Source organism: Antechinus flavipes, chromosome 5, assembly GCF_016432865.1.
Source record: "Antechinus flavipes isolate AdamAnt ecotype Samford, QLD, Australia chromosome 5, AdamAnt_v2, whole genome shotgun sequence".
NCBI lineage: Eukaryota > Metazoa > Chordata > Mammalia > Dasyuromorphia > Dasyuridae > Antechinus > Antechinus flavipes.
This window is the reverse complement of record NC_067402.1, coordinates 60,256,057-60,279,196: the sequence shown is the minus strand read 5'-3', so window position 1 is coordinate 60,279,196 and position 23,140 is coordinate 60,256,057. Positions and strand designations below refer to the sequence as shown.

The 23,140-nt window shown below is 35.9% G+C and overlaps 1 protein-coding gene across 1 annotated transcript in view; it reads right to left on the bottom strand.

The window, feature by feature from the left end:
- The window catches only part of KIAA1217 (KIAA1217 ortholog), an 887,028-nt gene that overhangs the window by 589,563 nt on the left and 274,325 nt on the right, over window positions 1–23,140 (bottom strand). The window contains exon 2 of the mRNA XM_051963016.1: window positions 18,094–18,230. The gene's annotated coding sequence lies outside the window, so the exon portion shown is untranslated. The remainder of the gene's footprint in view (window positions 1–18,093; window positions 18,231–23,140) is intronic.

The window sequence follows — 23,140 nt, the reverse complement described above, 5'->3', positions numbered from 1 at the left end:
TTTTTTTCATTTGAATATCATATTCGTCACAGGGACCAGGTCTTTTTGCTGCTGACTTTCAGGCCACTTCTAGTGATTGCCTGTTAGTGGGATTCTCTTTGATTCCCTACCCTTGCCTTGACTGTCCATCTGGTTTCGAGTTCTCATCATTCTGGGTCTGGCTTTCCTCCCTGCCAACCAAGCCTCAGCCACAGATTTTTTTGACCAAAGCTCTAGCCAGCATGGTTGCATTTTCACAGTATGGATGGTCAAGAATCCTGGGTTTCTGACCGTGTTCCTAAAAGTTCCAAAGTTTTCAGTTCTTGCTAAATCAATGAGTCAGAAAAAACTCACGGAACACCCTGAACGTATTTTCATGATGACACAGTAGCACGATCCATATTCTGAATAGTTGTTAATGTATATGAGATGAAAGGAAAGGGCCATAATACCATAAAGAATAGGTTATACCCTTGAGGTCTTGGTTATTTCAGGTTGAAGTGCTGGCTGTGCTGCTACTATGACATGTAAAAGGAGAGACTGTTTTAAAGAGACTGGAGTCAAACTAGTTTGTAAACAATAAGTGTCTGGGTAAGACTACAACTCAATTAAATTCAACCAACTTTTATAAAACATCTACTTTTTGCAAGTTACAATGACAGATCCTGGGAAACAAATAAAAGAAATGATAGAAATCTGTCCTTAAGGATTATGTATAGGTGGAGTGTGCTAGAGGTAAAGGAGAGATGCAGTAAAAAAAATAAAATAAAAAATAAAAACCAAAAACTCAAAAATTATATGAAGAACTGGGGAAGAGGTAAGAAGGAACATGATCAAAGGAGACTTCCTGGAGGTGGTGGTACCTGAGATCATCTATTTAGTCAAGAAGAACTTACTGTGCCAGTTACTTTGTTAGGTAAAGCACATAGAAAGACAAACTCAAAGTGGTCCCTTCCCCCAAGGACTTCACATTCTATAGTGTGTGTAGGGGAAACAAGATGAGTCAATACAAATGATGCCCAAAAATAAATTCAAAGGAATATTTTTTGTAAGGAGGTACTAGCAATTAGGTTGGCATTGTGTAGGAGGCAGCTGAGCCTTAGGGGATTCTGCAATGCAGAGTAAATTTTAGGCAGGAGAGACAGCCTACTTGAATACATGGACTTTTTTCCCCCCTTGCTAATACTGAGATTCATTGGAATGGTGCATGTCTCATAAGGGAGAGACTTGTTCAAGTTTTCCAAAGTATGCTGTATATACATGCATGTGTATATGTATGTATATGTAGTGCACACACATATGCATATATTTATTATTTACATATCTATATGTATTATACAAACATACATAAATGTGTGTATATGTATAAATTTATACACATGTATGTATATACATACATAAATATACACACATATATTTTCACTCAATTATATGTTAAAATAAGTTTTTAACATTTTTTTTTAAGTTTTGAGCTCCAAATTCTATCCTTCCTTCCCTTTCTCTGTCCTTCCTCCTCCCTGAGATGGTATGAAATCAAATACAGGCTATATATATGCAATCATGTAAAACATTTCCATATTAGTCACAATGCAGAGACTTTCATAGTCTCTCTCTATTAATTTTCTTTCTTTTCTTTTTTCTAGACCAGACCCAGGATTTCATCACTGTCTTCATACGACTGGCTTCACAATGGGCCCATGGCTAGCAGAATTTTGCCATTGAATGGCAAACTTGCCAATGATGAACCTCTGGGAATTAGCAAAGCTGGTCTTCATATTATAGGATCATAGATTTGGGACTGAGAAAGACCTAAGAGGTCAGTCAGTGGTAACAACAGTTACTTTATAGTAACAATAGCCAATAGTAACAATAAATAGCATTTACGTATCAAATTTAGGGTTTGCAAAGCACTTTACAACATTTGATTCTCATAACAACTCTGGAAGATAGGTGCTATTATGATCTCCATTTTATAGTTGAAGAAACTGAGACAGAGGGGTTAAATGACATGAGTAGGGTCACACAGCCAGGTAGTGACTTTATCCAGGTCTAGCACTCGATCTACTGTGGTCCACAGCAGCAAGCTAACCTGCCCAAGAATGGAAAAAGGGGCCAGGTCCTTTGATACCAAAGCTCCATTTCCACTCTATCATCCCGCCTCCCTCGATGACAGATGACAGACAAGTCTGTCACCAAGCTGCCTTTCTTTCTTGGAGGAACGGACCAGACCATTCTCTACCCTACTGACAAAGCCTGAGAGAGCTTAGGGTCTGGCTGAGGCGTTGATGCAGGCTAAGAACTTGGTCTCCCTGAAATTTTGAGAATCAACCCTGAACTACTAAAAGTACTTTCCCATTAGACTTGGGATTCCTAACTCAGAACGGTTACAAGTTACAAGGCATATTGATCTAATATACCATTAAGCAACAAAATGGTTCAATTTGTCATGTTCCCATAGAGGATTATGGGATATTGTCCTTACTGCTGCAAGGAGCTTCCTGAGGCTTTGTAGCCGCCTTGCTCAGCAGAACTGATGATGAAATTCTGTATTTCAGCCCCTTGTTTCCAAAACCTTAATGCATGTAAATAAGTCATTATTTTGGACAGGGTATACTTTCTCTATGCTATTTATAGGGATGATTTGTACACTTCAAACTGCAAACTCTATTTCCTGACCATAAAACAAATTATCCAATGAATGAATATGGGGAGATACATTTTATCTAAACTACATAGTAAAATCTATCTCCCCCCAAAAAGTGGGTAGAATTTTAAATAGATTATAATACTTTATTAACTTAAATGTGTATTAGACCCCTGGCTTATAACACTCATTACTGTGCATGAGATACAGTCAATGGGATTGTTCAAAATCAAAGTTGCTTTTTCTGGATAATGAAGAAACACAGACTTGGGGTCTCATGAGACAATGCACAAGGACCAGGGCCCAATTAAAACTTAAATAACACATTCAAGCTCAGCATAACAACAATGACACTGTTAATAATTCATATTAATATACAATTTGAGAAGTAATTTGGAATACTGGATAGAGAGCTGGTCTCAATGTCAAGAGGACCTAAATTCAAGCCCATCTTTTATATAAACTGGCTGTGTGACTCTGGGCAAACTACACATCCTCTTAGGGTCCCCAAACAATTCCCCAAGACTATAATTTTCCAAATGAGTGCTGATATGCATTGGTAGAGGGAATTTCCTAATTGAGAGTTTTATCTACTGACCGATCAATTACTATGCATTTACTAAGTGTCTATCATATGCCAGGCATTGTGTTAATCACCGAAAAGGCAAAGACAAAAATCAATCATTCTCTGTCTTCAAGAACTTATATTCTGTTGGGAGAGACAAAATGTACATGTTAATGAAATAGTAAGTTTGGCCATATATACAAGCATGCATTTATATATACACACATATATCTATACTGATATGTGACATATATGTGTATACACATATACTGTATATATCAATTTAAAATTGGTATGTATAGCACCTACAACTCCCCTGTGCTTTATTAACTTCATTTGAAAGTTAAGAAACCAAAGATAAGAGAATTTTAGATGACTTGCTCATGATTATGCAACTAGCATTAAGTGATCTAGCAAAATGCCTTGCATGTAGTTGACATTTAATAAAGATTTCTTGAATGCAATTGAATCATTTTGGAACTAGAAGCTAAGCCTTTTGATTCCAAACTCAATATTCTTTGTTCTTCTTTGTATCACTATTATTTGGCATATTATTTGGCATGATATTTGGCTTATCTATTGTTGTTCAGTCAGTCATTTTAGTCATTTCTGAATCTTTGTGACTCTTTTTAGAGTTTTCTTGGCAAAGATGCTCCAATAGTTTGCCATTGACATCTATAGCTCATTTGACGGTTGAGGAAACTATGGCAAACTTTGAAGTGATTTGGCCAGGATTATACAAATGGTAAGCGTCTGAGGCTATTTATGAACATAGATTTCACACCTGACAGTCCATGGAACCAGGTGAATGCTGCTCTTCTGATTCTTCTGACTAATAAATAATATAGGTTTTTTTTTAACATAGCAATTTATTTAAACTATAATTCAACAGGAGGAAAAAAATAAAAATACTAGGATAACTAAATGTTGCTCTGAAAACAATTCTAGAGCACTTGATTTTATTTTTTCCTGTACTCCATCACACCCACTTTATATTTATCACTATAGACATCATATATTCTCAAGTAAAACAAAAGAATGTAACAGTGAAAGAAGACTGGATTGCTCCTTTTTTCAATATCAGAGAACCAATCCTCCCTCTGACATTTAGCTCTTGTGTGACCTTGGACATGTCCTTCATTCCCTGGCCTTCAGATCATCTATAAAATAAGAGGTGTTGGGCTACGTGATCTCTGAAGTTCTGTCCAGCTCTAGATCCGAGCTGCTAAATACAGGATATCCCTACCAACAACCCTAGATTTTGACATGGTGCTGTTGAGCAATGAGTTCTCTAAAAAGAAAAGCTCTAAGACCTGAAACAAAATTGATCTCCATCAATTAGGGGATGGCTAAACAAAATGTGGAACAAGACAGGAATGCAATACCTCTGTAACATAAGAAACAATGACTGAATAATTCAGACACGGGAAGACATATGAAGAGATGCACAGGTAAGTAAGCAGAACCGAGGAAACAATATACATGTTGATTATAATATAAATGGAAAGTACAATACCATCAGCCACAAACAAAACATTGTAATTATAATGATCAAGCTAGGACCCAGAGAAGAGATGAGAAAATGTATCTTTCCCTCTTCTTTGCAGAAGTGGGGACTTATGGGTGTGAAATATTGTATGCGTTGTAGCCTCAATTGATATATTGATCCATTTTGCTTAACTATTCCCCCCGCCCCCAAACACACACTTTCTTTTTATTCCTTGTTATAAGAGATGGCTCCCAGTAGAAGAGTTAGGAAAGAAATATTCAGAAATGAAGGTTATGTGAAAACAAAAGAGATCAATACATTTAAAACATTTTAAAAGGCCACTCACTAAAATATGCTGTTTGGCAGGGATCCTCTTTCCTCTATTTCCCTCTCCATGTAATTCAGGAGCTATTTTGTAGCAGGCAATTCAGAAATGGCACAGAAAACAGCAATAGCTGACTTTCCAGTCAGCCTGCATCCTCTGCTTTCTTCCTGTCTCTATCCTGACTGACCTCAGGTCCAATATTCACCCAATTCTCTCCCAGGAGGCTGTTCTGCATTATATCAGATCAGGTAATTGTCAGGAATACTCATGGATATTTCTGTCAGTCTTATACAAATCTCCGTATTGCATAGCTACATAAATAACCAGATGGCATGGAATTTTCATTCAAATATTTAAATAATAAGAAATATATGATAGTAAGGGATCTGCAATGAAAAGAAACTTCGGATACAACAGGGGAAAAAAGGTCTGGTTTTTTAAAGGGACTTTTCCTGCTTAATGAAGCTTATCAAATCAATGACAAGCTAAGGCTCCAGATGTTTAAAATTGTGCTGAAGCTGGATTTGGAAGCTTAGATTGCTTGTATACAGCATATGCAGCATACACTTAAACTACAGTCCCACAAATATAATAACACATCAGTAGCATATTAGAGTGTAAACTCCTTGAAGGCAGGGACTGTATTTTCATTTTTTTATAACACTAGTATTTAGCACAGTGCTTAGTACATAGTAGGCATTTAATAAATGTTTATTGATTTATTGATGGTTAGACCCACCCCCCTTAGATCCTTTAAGCTATACTGATAATATTCAGAATAAAGGTGGTCATACTATATTGAGGGAAATCCCTTATTCCAAGAGAGAAAAAATTTTACTCAGTGAGTCTAAGAGGAGTGACTTGGGAATCTAAGGCTGCTGGATGGTATAGTGGATAGAGCTCCAGGGCTAGAATCAGAAAGACCTGAATTTAAACCTGACCTCAGATACTTATGAGCTGTGTGATCACCAGCAAGTCATTAATCCTATTTGCCTCAGTTTCCTTATCTATAAAATGAGCTGGAGAACTTCTAGTTTTAGAAGTATGGTCACAATATTATGAAAGACCTCAGAGAACAATTCAAAGAGACTATGATTTACAATCCAAGGACCTTGGTTCAAATCCCAGCTTTGCTGTTTATTGCCTGTGTAGCCATCTGGGAACTCAGTTTCCTTATCTGAAAAATGACAGAATTGGACTGGGGACCTCTAAGTATATTCCTTGCAGTTTTAAAGGATGGTGGTGCTTCATGATTAAATAATTATTAAATTATTTCACTCATTTAATAGTTATAAAATGCTTTGAAATCCTAGTATTGAATGTTGAATAATGGAAAGTTCCTCAAAGTTTGAGGTGGAAAAGAGTGGCGATCCTGATTTTACAGCATCAAATCTTTGAATATATTATAGTAGAAACTCAGGCAAACATAGTAGCACATAGTAGGCTCTTAATAGATACTTAATTGAACAAGAAATATTAAATCTTTTGTGGTAAATCTTTGGCTTCTTCCAAGGAGCTGATATTCTACAAAATATCAAGAATTTAACTACAGAAGTAAAATGAGTCCTGCCTGTTACCAACCCTCCAATTCCCTAAGGTCCATCTTCTCTTTGCTTTTGATCTTATGTGGGAATAAGTTTTCAAAGTGTTTTTCAAAAATTTTTTTATTTGATCCTGTTAAAAGTAGACACTGTTCAGTTGCTTTTTTTTTTTTGGTCATCAAATGAAATGTCTGTCTCTGGGTGTTTCTTCTGAGCATGGAGCAGTGCCATTGGAGATTTGAAGAAAAGAAAACCACATTTAAAAAAAAAGAAAACTTACCCAGATGTTGTGGAGAAAATGTGGGTCTTAAAGAACCCTTTTGCTGTGGCTGAGCTTTCCATACTTTTTTTGTTAACATCCTTTTTAATTGTATTATTTAAGAAGTAAAAAACAGACAATTAGTGTAATAGAGCAAACAATCACTGAACAAAGGCCATACTATCTTTTCAAACTCTGAGTTTTGAATCAGAAGGATTCCTTGGACATTAACAGGCTATATGACCTTGGAAAAGTCATGGGATCATCATGTGCCTTTGTAAAGTGAAAGGATTAGACTCAATTTAAGCTCCAAATCTATGCATAAGGCAAAAGTGGGCAAAGCCTTATAAAACAAGGTTATGGTTTGCTAACTAGAGTCCCATTAAAGATTTATATGCTCTACAATGGGTATTTTTTAAGTTTTACTGATAATTTTTTTTGAACATTGCAATTATTTCAGGAAATAATCCACTTTCTAGCCTCAATCCTATTCAAGAATTGAACTCTTTCTCTCTTTTTAAACAAACAGTTAAACAAATGATTCAGAAGCAACTTCATCTAATAATGTATATACCATTCGGCCATAGTAGCCTCTCTGCCAAGAAGAGGAACATATGTTTCATTATTCAGTGGTTGCTTTCCACAGGAACGAAAAGAAACAGCTTCTTAGGACTCCTTCAGAATCTTTGATTTTAAAAAAGAGACAATAGTATGGGCTGTCTATTCATGCCATGGGGATCAGTCACTTACATTCCATTGAAGGAAGCTAGCAAAATAGTAATTCTTTTTCTACTTTGTGTATCATAAAATCTTTTCCTTTGTCATTAAATCTTATCTTCCTCACAAAAAGCTAATTCCAACCTTAAGTAGCAGGAATAAGATAGACTCAAAAGGATGTTCCTTTTAGAGTCAAAAGACCTGAGTTTGACCTGAGTTTTGCTCCTTCTACCTGCGTGAGCTTGGCTAAAATCAAATTATCTCTTTGGACCATCATTTTTTCATCTATAAAATGAGGAATTGAAGTGATGTAATCTTTAAAATACTTTCTTTCATATTTGAAATCCTACTTTCCTTAGTCTTGCCACAAACTTGGAATTGAAAAACTGTAAGTAATGTGGTTGAGGTTACCTTTAACTAGTTCAACTTATATGAATTTTGTTAGCAACATCTCAAAGGGTTGGATCGATTCATAGGGTTGGAAAATCCAACATGGGCTTTAGTGAAAAAAAAAATTAGTCATGCAAAGTATAATTATTGAGAATTTGCTGATTTTAAAGCTTTCTTTTCTTCTTAGTGATGCTATTTCACTTCTCTTTCACTGTGTGAAGAACAAAATTTTTGTGCAAAAATGTGTCGTATGGTAGGCAAGCAATGGCTGAGATTCTTTAGTCATCAACCCTCTTGCCGAAGATTGACTCAATTTCTGACACTATGAGTGTGAAATCTGTGAAGAAAACGTGGGGAGGAGAAAATCCAATAGGTTTCTAACTGAATCTTTTTCTGGGTGTTTAAAAAAAAATCTTGTATATCCAAAAGTGTCACAAGAAAAGTACTTTTCTAATGCAATACTTTCTCTCTCTCTCTCTCTCTCTCTCTCTCTCTCTCTCTCTCTCTCTCTCTCCTGCCCCCCTAGCAGGAGGCAGTATAATTAAATGGGAAGAACACTGGATTTAGAGACATAAAAATCTCATTTCCAATCCTAGGACTTCTCCTTAATCCTTTTGTACTCTGTGACATTAAGCAATTCATTTAGCCTCTCAGGAATTCAGTTTCTTCATCTACAAAATGGAGTTTTGGCCTAGGCCTGCTCTGAGTTGCCTTCCAGATTTATATCTCTGATCCTGTGTACTCAGAAGAGCAAAATTCAATAAAATGCAATTCCCTACCATAGAAGTGTGCTGCCCTGGCCCAAACTCCTACAAGAGAACTTTCTAATTGACTTAGATTTAGAATTTAGATTTATTAATGTTGGGACCTTCTTGTGTGTAAATTATCTCCTTCTAGGCAGATATACTTTGGAATTTCGGAGCACTAGCCTGGGGGAAACGAAAACGTCTGGACTTGCCTAGCTAGAACCATGACCCATATTCAAATTCTACATTAGACATAAGAGGTATATGACGAGTCACCAACCTCCATACTTCCTCAACTGTAAAATAGATATAATAATGGAACCTATTTCCCAAAGTTGTTATGAGGAACAAAAAACATGCAAAAGCATCTGTAAATCTTAAAGTGTTATAAAAATGCTACCTATTTTTGCCATCAATACCAATGAGCTAAAGACTACATTATATGTCAGTGTATGTATGTGTGTGTGTGTGTATTTGTATGCATTCATGGGATCAAAAGACTATATATTTATGGCTAGAAGGGATCTCTGAGCCATCTTGCTCAACTTCCTCATTCTACATGTGAAGCACCAAGACTCACAGATGTCAAATATCTTGACCACAGTCACACAGGTATTAAGCAGCAAAATCAGTGTGTGAACCCACGTTTTTGAATTCCAACCCCAGTCCCTGAACATCTACTATTGGCTCTCTTTTGTGTCCTATTATTGCAACATCGTTGGCATCTCTGGCAGCTGGAGGGGTCTGTGGGAGGATTTGAATTTATTTCCTCCTTATTCTAAGCCTAGTATTGTAAAGGGCTAAAACTCCAAAAAGGTGTGTTTGAATCAGACAACCGAGCACTTAAGACTAATTACTTATTCGACAATGATTTTATTAGCATATGTTTGAAAAATGGCCCTTCTCACTGTTTGGTGCTGGCTCAATGTTTGGGGTTAAGATAATCGTAGGCAAGGATTAGAGGGAGGGGTGAGACAAGCCAGACTAACTTGGTGACAAAATGAGGAGGAGAAAGGTGGAGATTCTGGACTCCAAAATCAAGAAGAGATCTTTGGCAAAACTCCTGGCAGTTTGCCTGCTTCTTTAACTTATCCCTCTAAAGGGGAGACTTTTCTTTATCCTGACTCTGGCTGATCCTGAAACCTCCAGGGAGCTAGGCTGGACTTTATATAGTACTACCTCTTCTTTGCCATTTTGCTGCTTTCTAGTGTGGGTCTTGTGATCTAGAACTAGCTCAGCCCCTATGTAGCCATCCCATCTCTCTGGCTTGGAATGAGGAGAAAATGAGTTCAAATCCTACCTCAGACACATACTAACTATATTTTCCTTGGCAATATACTTAACTTTTCAGCCTCAATTTCCCCATTTATAAAATGTTGATAAATACTGGATCTACTGCACAGAGTTTCTATGAGGCTCAAATAATATAACATATGGAAAGTGTTTTGTAAAACATACATGTTAAAAATTAAATTAGTAAGTTAAATTATTATTATTATTACATCTGAGTCTGTGGTGACTCTTTGGAAAGTCAAAGAGAGATAGTTACAAGCAAGGTTGGTGGGGAAACTAAGGGTGCCCTACAACGCAGTTCTGAGCCCTGCTGTGTGCAATCCCAACTGCAGGAATCACACTCTGGCTATGGTATCATAAGCAATGCTCCTAAGTCTTGAGGCAAAGTAATGAAGCCACAGGCACCGATGGATTCTTCTAATCATGGCTCCTGATGATATGCAGAGGACAGACTTCACTAGCAGAAAGGATTCCAGGCTCACACAGCCATAAATGCAGCATTGCCCCCACCCCCACACAGCCCCGATATCTGTATTGAAAGCAGTTAACAGATTCCACCAATGGGCAGTGAGCAGAATGCTCGGGAAATTGTAGATTATTCTAGGCAGCAGTCTCTGTTTGCTAATTGTGGTTTAGTGGTTAGTAGTTAGTGGACTGGAGCTAATGGTCATCCTCAACCCAGGCAAGATATGCTGCTCACCTGGACAAGGAACCTCTGGGGAACACAAAGGGAAAGAGATAAAGAAGTAGGTCTAGAATGTGGGGGCTGGGGACTAGATGGCAGCATTAGCAGAAAGGGAGTTGAGTTTGAAGCCATTGAGTGAGCCCCAGTGCTCTATGATTTTATTTGAGAATTTCTAAGGCAATCAAAGCATCATCAGTTTATAGATTTCCAGCTGGAAGTCAAGGTCACTTAATCCAAACCTCTCATTTTATAGGTGAGAAAACTGAGGACTGATTTAGGTGATTTTCTCATCACTGCACAGGAATAAGTGAGAGAGGGGCTATTGCTCAGATAAAAGCTATAGAATGGGAAGGGGCTTATAGCTGTCTAGTCCAATCCATTCATTTGGAGGAAACTGAGATGCAGATGAGGTAAATCTCATCACCAAAGTTGTGTAAATTATAGGAACAAACCAAGATTCAAACCCAGGTTCTGTGACCCCGAATCCAGCACTTTGCCTCTCATATACCATGATGCTCTATAAGATTGCTGTTGTTTTTGTATTATTTTAGTTCTGTCTGACTCTGTGTGACCCCATGTGACATTTTTCTTGACAAAAGTAATTCCAATGGTTTACCATTTCCTCCTCCAGCTCATTTCACAACTGAGGAGAATAAGGCAAACAGGATTAAGTGTGTTGGCAAGGGTCACATAGCTAGTAAATATCTGAAGCTGGATTTGAATTCAGCTCTTTCTGACTCCAGTCTTGACATTCTATCCACATGACCTAGGTGCCCATAGGAGTCAGCATGAAACCAAGAGAAGTGTTAAACTACAAAATTATAGTTTCTCTTGGTACTTTTGTCCTGACAGTAACTAACTGCATGGGTGGTTTTCTTGTTGGCAGAAAAGGATAAAGAAAGCTTAGGGAATGATTCTTTACATTTCTGCCTTATTATCCAAGGAGAATGAAGAGGACTTAGGAAAGATTAGAAAAGTAATACAAGAAGGTAACCAGGAAATGAAATGTTCTAGGGAAGTGGGGAGAGAGGGAGAAATTGAAACCTGGGTCAAGAGTAGATGATGAGTAGATAAATGTAAGACAGAGGAAGGGAAACACAATGTCTCAGAATTGGAAGGGACCTAAGAGGCCATCTAGAATCCAATTTCTTTTCATATTACAAGAGAGAAAACTAAGGTCCAGAAAGATTAAGTAAACTTAAATCATACAAGATGCTAGATAAGCTCTTAGCCAAGGATGACCCAAAACTTTGCCAATCTGATTACTGGGGCAGTGATAAGTTGAAGGATATCCAAAGTGGTGATGGTGAGGGGATGAGACATTATTTAAAGAAATTGGAAATGTTTAGCTTGAAGAATTGGGGAGTTATGGTTGATATGAAAACTGTGTTTAAATATCTCAAGAGTTGTTAATAACAAAGATTTGTTCTGCTCTGTCCCAGAGGAGAGAACCATGGACAATGAGTGAAAGCTATCTTTATAGGTGGCTCTCAACTCAATGAATAGAGGAAAACCATTCCTAACAATCTGAGTCATAGAAAAGTAAAATCGACTTTATTGGGAGGTGCTTCCTCTCATTGGAACCCTTAACATAGAGTATAGATACTCCTCATGGATGCAGTAGGTAGCCTCTGTGGTTCTGGGATTCTTTAATTTTTTTAAAAAATTACTTTGTCTGGGACGCTGATGTATTGTTGGTGGAGTTGTGAACGAATCCAACCATTCTGGAGAGCAATCTGGAATTATGCCCAAAAAGTTATCAAACTGTGCACACCCTTTGATCCAGCAGTGCTACTATTGGGCTTATATCCCAAAGAGATACTAAAGAAGAGAAAGGGACCTGTATGTGCCCAAATGTTTGTGGCAGCCCTCTTTGTGGTGGCCAGAAACTGGAAAATGAATGGATGCCCATCAATTGGAGAATGGCTGGGTAAATTGTGGTATATGAATGTTATGGAATATTATTGTTCTGTAAGAAATGACCATCAGGATGAATACAGGGAGGCTTGGAGAGACTTACATGAACTGATGCTGAGTGAAATGAGCAGAACCAGGAGATCATTATATACCTCAACAACAATACTGTATGAGGATATATTCTGATGGAAGTGGATCTCTTTGACAAAGAGAAGATCTAATTCAGTTACAATTGATCTATGATCGACAGAAGCAGTTACACCCAGAGAAAGAACACTGGGAAATTAGTGTAAACTGTTTGCATTTTTGTTTTTCTTCCCAGGCTATTTTTACTTTCTGAATCCAATTCTCCCTGTGCAACAAGAGAACTGTTTAGTTCTGCACACATATATTCTGTCTAGAATATACTACAACATATTTAAAATGTATAAGACTGCCTGACATCTAGGGGAGGGGGTGGAGGGAGGGAAGGGAAAATTTGGAACAGAAGTGAATGCAAGGGATAATGTTGTAAAAAATTACCCAGGCATATGTTCTGTCAATAAAAAGTTATAATAATAAAAAAGGAAAAAAAATTACTTTGTGAAAAAAAGATTTTAAGTTTTAACTTGAAAATGGAAGCAGAGAGAGAAAAAAATGACTAGAGAAAGTTAATTTCAGTTGGACACTGCTAATTTTTAGAGGTTATCAGAAAAGACAAAGAACTAACAAAAGAGATTATGTGTAATATGTAGGAAGAAATATCTGGGAAGAGATATCATACTACTTAAGAGATTTATATCCTGATACAAAAGATGAGCCACAAACAAACTAAATGAAAGGGTTTCACATATATGAGTAAATATAACATAATAAAGTTGCTAAGATTTGGTAGGATGGGACTTCGAATCTCTAATGGGACTCCTGAAATAGGGCAATCAAAGAGGGCCTTGCTCTATAGAAACATATTTGTGTTCTGAGTATGGATGCACAGGAGAAGGTTATATTCAGGTCATGTCAGCTCTTATACCAAGACTGAGTTGCACCAAATACACACACACACACACACACACACACACACACGCGCGCGCGCGCGTGTGTGTGTGTGTGTGTGTGTGTGTGTATGTATCCAGGTGAAGGCCAGGACTTCCAAAAATGAAAATTTAAAACTGGTGATTGGATTGGACACAGAGACAGTGAGTTATGTAACTACCAGGAAGATGAATTTGTATGCTCAAGTTTTGTGGCTTTTGAGTCAGGAGTGTAAAAATATTTAGTAAAAAAATATGTAAAAATTAATTCAGTAAATATTTAACAACCAGATTCCTGACAAAAATATATGTATTAAACACTTTTAAGTTTAATCTGCATTGTTAACATTTTCTCCATCATTTTTCTTATGTTTGGGCAATCAATGAAGCAATAAAGCAAGCCCTGATTATAGTGTTTGTTGATTTCCAAGATGTAAACCCTCACATTGAAAATTTAATAATTAGCTTTTGCAAATCAGTCTGTGCTAGTTCTAACACACCCCTACTTGTTATTATACTCAGATGTCTTACTTGATATCTGTGCTTCTGCTAATCCTGAACATTTATGCAGGCAACAGGAGCTAGTCATCTTGTTAATAAGAAGATAAATACCTTTGTGGAAATACAAATTAAACAAGCATTTTGCTAAGAATAAAGGGAGAGAGAAACAGAAATCATATTATGAGAATATACTGGAGATCACTAGGTCAGATAAAGAATATGGATGATGAATGCCCAATTCAGATAAAAATTTTGGCACAGAGACAAAAGATACAAGTCATGAAAGACTTCAGCCATCTAGATATCTGATGGAAGTTTCATTCCATTATAAAGTCAAAGCATTTAGTAAATTTCTGACTTCCCTGGCTGTCTATTTCATCTCTTAGAAGAAGAAGAAAATTTCATAGAAATAGTTTCTCTGGACTTAATTTAGACATCAGGAAATTGCTATTTGATGATGTTTAAAGGATAAGAATCTTGGGGGAAGGTGACCATATCGTTTTAGAATTCATGATAACCAAGGCCAGGAACACATGTTGGACTATATTTCCCAAACTTTAAATTTAGTTTAGGAAGCCCTTACCATTCCCCACTCTACTTCCTGTCACCCATCAACCTCAGTTAAAAAGTGAAGTATGATTCTACAGCTGAGGCAGGACAAGAAAAGATTGTTCAATAGTGAGAGAAGATTGCTCCTAAAAATGAAATACTGATGACACAATTGCAAAAAATCAACTAATCAAGTAAAGGATGGAAGAGACTTGACTTATAAGCCCTCAGGATAAAAAGAAAAAGAATTTGGTGAACTTCAAACTTAAAATGAATTGATAGTGTTATGTGGTCGCCAATGAATAAAACCACCAACAAACATTCATTAATTTTTTTTTTCCGTCATTGAACTAGGTAGGCCCTGGATACACAAAAACAAAAAATGAAATAGCCCTTGCTTTCCAGAAGCTTATAATCTATCTGCCAAAAATGAGCTAAAATAGTCTAGACTTCATTAATAGAAAAATACAGTGTTCAGGATAAGGGGTAGGTAATGGAGGGGGCAGAGGGTGTTGAGTTTTTCTTGTTTTCTTTTGCACACATGAATATAAGTATTGAGTTCTATATGACACATTTTAAGAGGGACCATTGACAAACTGGAACAAATTCAGAGGGATGTAACTAGGATGGTAAAGGGTCTAAAGACCATGTCATATGAAAAAATGGTTGAATAAACTGGTGATTCTTAGACTGGGAATACAATGCCTAAGGGGAGAAATGAAATCTATCTTGAATCGTGTAAAGTACCATCATATGGAAGAGGGATTAGACAAATTATTTTGTACGACTCCAGAGAACTGATCTAGGACTAGTTATCAAAGCTTAGATTTTAATTCAATGTAAAAACTCTCAAAGCATCAAGAAGTCCCTTTATGGCACTGGGGGTACCTTGTTAGGGAATGAATTTTCATTTCCTGGAGATAATCAAGCAGAGACTAGATGGCTACTTACTGGGACTGTTAGTATGATAATTTAGGCCTCAGGGAAGGAGCAGGACTAGATAATCTCTTTAGTCCTATCCAATTCACAAATCTACAGTAATCTCACTTAAATCTGCACATTCTTGATAATCACAATTAAAAGCAAGGACTTGGCTTTCAAATCCATTATCAAAGTTGGAACTTTGAATAATCCCAGTTTCTAGGTTTTTTTTTTTTTGTTGTTTTTTTTGTTTTGTTTTGTTTTGTTTTTTAATCAAGTATCCCAGTAAACCCCTAGTAAGCCAAGGTGAGTAATTATATGAGGTTACACTAGACAAAACTGTCATTTCCTCTCTCTATTCTGCCTTCCCTTACCATAGTTCCTGAAGTAAGGGAATGTATTGTCTATTCTCCTCCTCTACCTACTTGACTTTAAATTCTTAAAGAATGTCAGCCAAGTTTTTAACCTCCATTCAATAGTCAATAATATGTTTTATTTTAAAAATCACTTGGACTTGTTACAAGGTCTCCTTGTGGCCCCTATCAAGTCATGTAACAAAATTGTGAAGAGGGAGAATTATTAACAGCACCTTTGCCCACATCCTTGCATTTCTAAATATGATGAGTTCATAATATCTATAAATTGTTGACTCTTTGATCCTTTGCTGCTTGTGCAATCCTAAAGAGAAAAGATTTTTAAAAAGAGTTTGGCAGCACAAACCATACAGAAGAAAGAGATAAGTGATTTATGATTGCCTAGTGACTCAAAGCTCAGTCTGAGATTTGTAAAAACTCAGTCTACACCACATCTTAATTGCCAAGCATTTCTCTTCCTTTGTCTTTTTCTGAGGGGGATGTTCAGGTCACGATTGGGTCCTTCTCCAGGCTCTCCCCCAGATTAGAAAGGTTCTTGATTTGGCTAGATTTCAGGAGTACCACAACTGTATTTTTAGAGATAACAGGAAACACAATCCATATGCCTGCAGAAGGAATTTGGAGCAAATTATTAGGAATAATGAACTCCCCTTCTACTGTTGCTTTGGAAAGAGCTCATCTGCTGATTGTAACAATGTTCCCCTAAGACCAATACTGTCTCTCTATCTCTGTTTCCTTCTCTCTGTCTTTGTCTTTCCTCTCTGTCTGTCTCTCCCTATTACTCTCTGTCTCTATTTCTTGTCATTGGGTTCTAGCCTCATCTTCTTCTCATTTTATAGATGTGGAAACACAATCTGGAAGAAATTAATGGGACTTGCTTGTGGTCACTCAACCAGAAAGAGTCGGAGACAGCATCTTCCTGTCTCAGTCTCTCACCCTGTATCTCTGTCTCTGTCTCGATCCCTATGTCTCCCTACAGTGTGTTGCTCTCTTGACACAAGCTTGACAAAAGTGATGTTTGAAATCCATAATCTATAGCCAGTATTTTACCTCTTATTGTTTGCTTGGAATCTGCTGTTTTCCAAGAGAAGGAGGAAAGTATCCTCTGAGAGTCTGCATAATATTCAGCCCAACAGTCCTGTCTATTGATTATTAATGGCATGAGAAGTAAGTAGGTGTAAGAGTGGGGAGCACGTCTATTATCTTTTTCATTAAAAAAAGTCAAGGTGGAGCAAAAGCTGTACTGTTAACTCCAATTATTCTCTTTCTAAGGTTCTTCCAAATTAAATATTTATTTATCAAATGTTCTTCTTCCTGGCAGATTGGGGATAGGTTATGAAGAGAAGTAAACAACTCAGACCCAAGATATGTTGAATTAGTGACTATAAAGCACTATGGAATGCTCTTACTGATCAGAATCTAGACTTACATGACTATTTCTGTATTTGTATATTTGGTTCATTTACCTGATTATCAAAAAGTTTTGAGCATCTTGTTTTTATCAAAATGGGCTTGATTTGGCACAAAGAGCAAACATTGCTAAAACTAGAGGCCCTGATTGGTATTGCTGAATATTCAGATTTATGCCAACTAATGAATCAAGAGGAAACTTATTCTGTGTAGTTATTTTATGTAAACACAGACTCTAAGTTATCCTCATCAAATAACTATGCAGTCACCTACTCTGGTCTATGTATGCTTAGAAACAATTCTTAATATGTTTTTTAGTTTAAGATTTTAATTAAAAATTTTAGTTCCATATTCTCTCCCTCCCTCACCCCCTCCCTGACCCTTTGAGAAATCGAGAAATTCAATATTCATTATATGCATGGTTATATCTTTCAAACAAGTAATGTAAAAAGTCATTATATATCTTCATATCTTTTGAACAAGAAATGTAGAAAGTGGGTTGATGGCAACAGGCCAGCACCTAGACAGAAAGATGTGTTCATTGAGCCGACATGTAAGTTTGTGGTGTGAATAGCAAGATGAAAAATGAATGGTCAAAAGGGAATTCGCTGCCCATTGGTATAAGTGCATCAGGAAAACCTTTGGGGTTCAGCTTAGATCTTTGATTTCATCTGAATGTTTTAACAGAAAGTGACCGCTAGAGTTTTAAAATTCTCAATTTCTTCATTATCAAAATGATAAACACACTTCAAAATTCAACAAAGATGCAGTTCTTTACCTGTTTAATTAGGAAGAAGGTATTTCCTAGGTAGGCAGTGAGAGTAGCCAGTCTGGAATCTGTTACCGGCTTCAAAGCTGGGACACAATGTGAACGTGTCCAATTTCCTTATGATCTCAAGGCTCAGTTTTTGCCACCTAGAAAATGGAAAGAACATTGTATTTGCTACCAGGTACTGCCAACTGAGCAGCTGGGAAATCATGCTGTTGAAAGGTACCATATGAACAAATAGTAAAATTAGAATATATTAGCATAAGAAGTCCTGTAATCACATGCATACATACAAATTTTTTTTTGATTAAAAAAATTTCCTCTTGTGTTTTCCAAACATTTCTATAACATACAATGTAGACATTTAAAAAAAAAATGGCCACATCACACTAGGTCAACCATGAGAATAACCATGGGCTCACATGACCAAAGTCATAAAGAAATCAGGCTGGACCTAATGAGAAACAGACAAGCTCAATACAAAATGGAATATTTTCTCCCACCCCCACATCCTCTCTTTATTAAAGTTTTACTATCTCTATTAATTGATTCATTGCGTACCAGAAATTTATTCAATATTTATTCAAACAAAAGGTATTAAGCACCTACTGTGTGAAATGCATTGCACTCAGCATGGGGGACACTCAAAAATAAATGAATTGTTCTTTGCTTTTTAGTCATGTGTTCCAGGGTGGATAGGAAGGTAAAAAATAATACTGAAGGATACATAGATGGAACTGACAAAACTTTTGAAGTACTAGCTATTATATATATATATATGCATATAGTCAGTATACATAGATTAGTACAAACACAGAAACATACAGATATATATATGTATAGTCTATGTATGTGAGAGAGAGAGAGAGAGAGAGAGAGAGAGAGAGAGAGAGAGAGAGAGAGAGAGAGAGAGAAAGCCAACCAGACAAACAGAGAAAGCTGAATTCAAGACTAGCCTCAGATATTAGCTTTGTGATCTGGGCAAGTGACAATTCCTCAGTTTCCTCATAGGATAAAACAGTACTTACATCCCAGAGTCAGAGTTGTGGTGAAAGTAAAATAATATTTATCAATTGCTTAAAGAGCTATATAAATAATAGTTATTAGCTTGTATACACACAGAATTGGTGGTTCAAAGAACACACCATAGAAACAATAGATAATTTAATAAAATAAAATCTCTGCAATGAGAAGGGTATACCTCATACATACAGTGAGAAATCATACCAAAATTTCTGAGATGTAACCAAAGCAATACTTTCAGAATTTACCATATCCCTAAATATTTTTATCAGCAAAAGAGAGAGAGCATATGAATTATGAGGAACTGAGGCAAGCTGGGTTAAGTGACTTTTCCAGGTCATATAAATATTAAGAGTCTGAGGCCAGATTTGAACTCAGATTCTCCTATCTACAGACTCAGCATTCTCCCTTAGTTGTTCTGTAAAAATAATCTTCAGTGCTAAATATGGAAGAATACTTAAGATAGTACCTTATATATTGTAGACATTTAAGAACTTTCTCTTGATAAAAAATAATAGCTATCATTTATACAGGTGTCCTAAAAGTCAACTATACTAAGACTTTGGGGACGAACTCTTTAGTACTTTGAAATTTACAAAGCACTTTATATGTTATCTCTTTAAATTAAAAAAATCCAACATGGCACAGAAAGGGAGAAAAGTTACTTTTCCCACTTTGTTGTATTTCTCTTGGATGAATTATGTGATCAATCCAATTCATGCATCTTGTGCACCTAGAACAAGATTCTATCTCCACTTCAATGCATAATGGACATGTCACCTAATTGAATCAGCTGTGGTATTATCAGACAATTATACTTAGAGATATTAAAATAGAGGGAATTATTCTCTTTAAGAGCCAGCCATTTTAGGAAGAGACCTAGGACTGATTCTTAATGTATTGACATAGCCTGTAGGAAGGTCTTCCTTCTTCCTTTTCTTCTCTCACATGTAGTGCAATTAATTGTACTCCCTCCCTCTCACAAGTGGCTGCCCAAACTATGTTTAATGAGCTCTTGAAGGGAGGACCCTTCTCCCCCGTTAGCTCCTTTCACTTTTGGTTAGCTCTACTTTCTATGGGATTTCTCCATACATCATGTGGAAATATACTTATGCAACTTCGCCTTAGGGCTCCTGGGTCATGCTTTGGCAGTGAAGCAGAACTAGCCAAAACTCTCTCCTACCCCTTCAAATGCTTAAAGTACAATAATATTTCATCTGCCCTCAGTCCTTCTCTTCTCCAGAATTAACACACCTATATCTTTCAACTGATTCTCATATGCCATGATCTCAAATGCCCTTCATGCCTTGGTCTCCTTCAGCTAGATTCTTTCCAGACTGTGTCCTTTCTAAAATATGGTACCCCCAAACTGAAAACAGAAGGCCAGTTATGGTGTGTCATAATAGGGATATCTTTTCTTTAGGCCCGAGCATTATATCTCTATTAACCTAACCCAGAATTCCATTAGTTTTCTGGCTGCAACTTTTGTATATATTTTCTATTAGTTTATTTATGCTCATTCCATATCTTATAGAATATAAACTTCTTGAGGGCAGGGATGATTCTGATTTTGCTTCCTCCTCTTCCTTCTCTTTGTCATCCTTGTATCTTTAGCTTATAATACAGCACATGGCACTAAACAAGGGCTTAATACCCATTCATTGAATTGAACTGAATATACTTTAAAATTGGTTTTAATTAAGCTGTTGTAATTTGTACTTCTTTTATTGCCAGATATTTAGAATTTTTTTTTTCTTTGTGGAATTGTTTCTGGAATTTCAATAGAATGCACTTGTAAATCCATCTATTTGGTCTTGAATTTTTTGCCCCTTTTTGGGTTCATTTAAGGACTGCTCAATTTATGTTTCTGAAATTATATATATTTTCTTTCTTGTTCTGTTAGTCTGGCTTTTTTGGTAAATATTCATCCAATTCATTTATTTTATCAATTTTGTCAACATATAGTTGAGCAAAAGAGGTTCTATTAATTTCTTTTATTTTCTCTTAATTTGTTCTGAATATTCTTTTTTTTTTCCATTTCTGATTTTGGTAATTTGGCTTCTCCCCCTTTTCTTTTTTAATCTGATCAGTTAACAGTTTCTCTATTTAATTTTTTTTTTATAAACCTCACTTCTATTGTTTTTTTTTCCATGTAAATTCAACAATTTTTGCTTCCAATTGTTTGATTTTGAAAATTTCCCTTTGGTCATATATTTAGATTTTTAAAAATTTACTTTTTCCAGTTTTGTTAGTTATACAATAAACTTATTTATGTCCTACTTATCTTTTTTTTGTTGTTGATAAAACCATTTAGGAATATAATAATTTCCCAAAGAACTGCTTTCTCTGCATCCCAGTAATTTTGGCATGATTGCTGTCATTTTATTTTATTAAATAATCTATTGTATCTATGATATGTTCTTTGATTTATAGATTATTTAGGATTAATTTATTTAATCTCCACTTAAATTTGCATTCTGTCTTTAAAGTCCTTTGTTGTGAATTTATTGCAGTATGGTTGACTTATTTATAAGGTTTCTATTCCATAGCACATGGTCCATTTTTGTAAAGATGTCACACACAAGTAAGAAAATATGCATATTCATTTCTATTTTTGTTCCATAATCACCAGAGATCTAAGTTCTCAAATGTTCTATTCGAGTCCTTATCTTATTTCTGATTTATATTGTTCAAATTGCTGAAGTCTGAGAGAAGTTCACTTTTGGAATCAGAGGTCAAGTCCTGTTTGCTCCTGACTTGATGTCTAGGTGCTTGCTATTGGCTTTCACCTTCTCTGGGTTTAGCGTTGCCAGGTTTTGGTGTCTCTAGTCACAGATAAGAAGGTGGAACTACTGCTGGCTTCATCTTATTAAATTCAAATTGTGCTAGCTTTCCTGATGGGATACCTTGTTGCTTCTAGCTATATTTTTTGTTAAATTCTGGAAGAATGAAATGATGTTATCCAAAAGAAAGCAAAGTTCCTTAACTTTTAGGGAGAGGGTTGTTTTCTCTTCCAAAGAAAATGCTCTTTGGTCTGAGAAAATATAAGAAAAATGGTTTGGGGAATGGAATTATGTTTTAGAACTTGTGAAATAGGAATCTGGAAATGCAAGAATTCAGACCAGTGGTTATAACCATTCCAACAGGGAAGCCCCATTTAGAAAGGGTCCTGTATACTGCATAATTGTCCCTCAGATTTGAATTTGGTAGGATTATTGTTATTAAGGAATTGGGCTAAGTTGTGAAACTCATTCTCTTCCCTCCCCATAGACTTTGATGATATAATGAGGATTATAACCCTAAAGAAACATTTGAATGTTTATTATTACTATATCTTTTAAATAAATATTCATTTGTAAAAACTACTTAGGTGTTATCAAATAGAATTAGACATCTAGTTAATAGTTCCTCAAAACAGAAGGGAGATGAAAGTCAGTGTTTTCATTGTGAGTATATCTGTTTTTCAAATAATAAAAAGACTTTTCCAGTCCTTTGGGATCCTGAAAAACTTTGTGAGGGGAAAGGAGGGATAACACAATTGACTAGTGTTTTTTTAGACTTTATTTATGGATAGAATGATATTATATGTGATATAATATATTTAAGTATATATTATTTATATTAATGTATTTTATAACTGTATTTATGTTGGTGCCCTCTTTAGATCACTGTGGAAATATACATGGGAGAGTGTGGGGCTTCTGAATCCTTTCATGCTACTATCTTTATCATTACTCTGTCCTAGTGTTTCCTTTTCTGGAAATTCATAAACCATCCATTTAATAATGTATTCTAGAATTTTGACAGGAATCAGAAGCAAGCTCACTGGTCTATAATTTGCAGGTTTAATTATCTTCCTGCTTATGAAAATTAACAAAATATTTACCCTATTCCAGTACTATGGTATCTTATCCATTCTCTATGATCTTTCAAAAATCATTGATATTAACTCAGTAATCACATTATCTATTTGTTACACAATTTTAGGTTATAATTCATCAGTGTCTGCTGATTTTAATTCAGGTTAAATAAT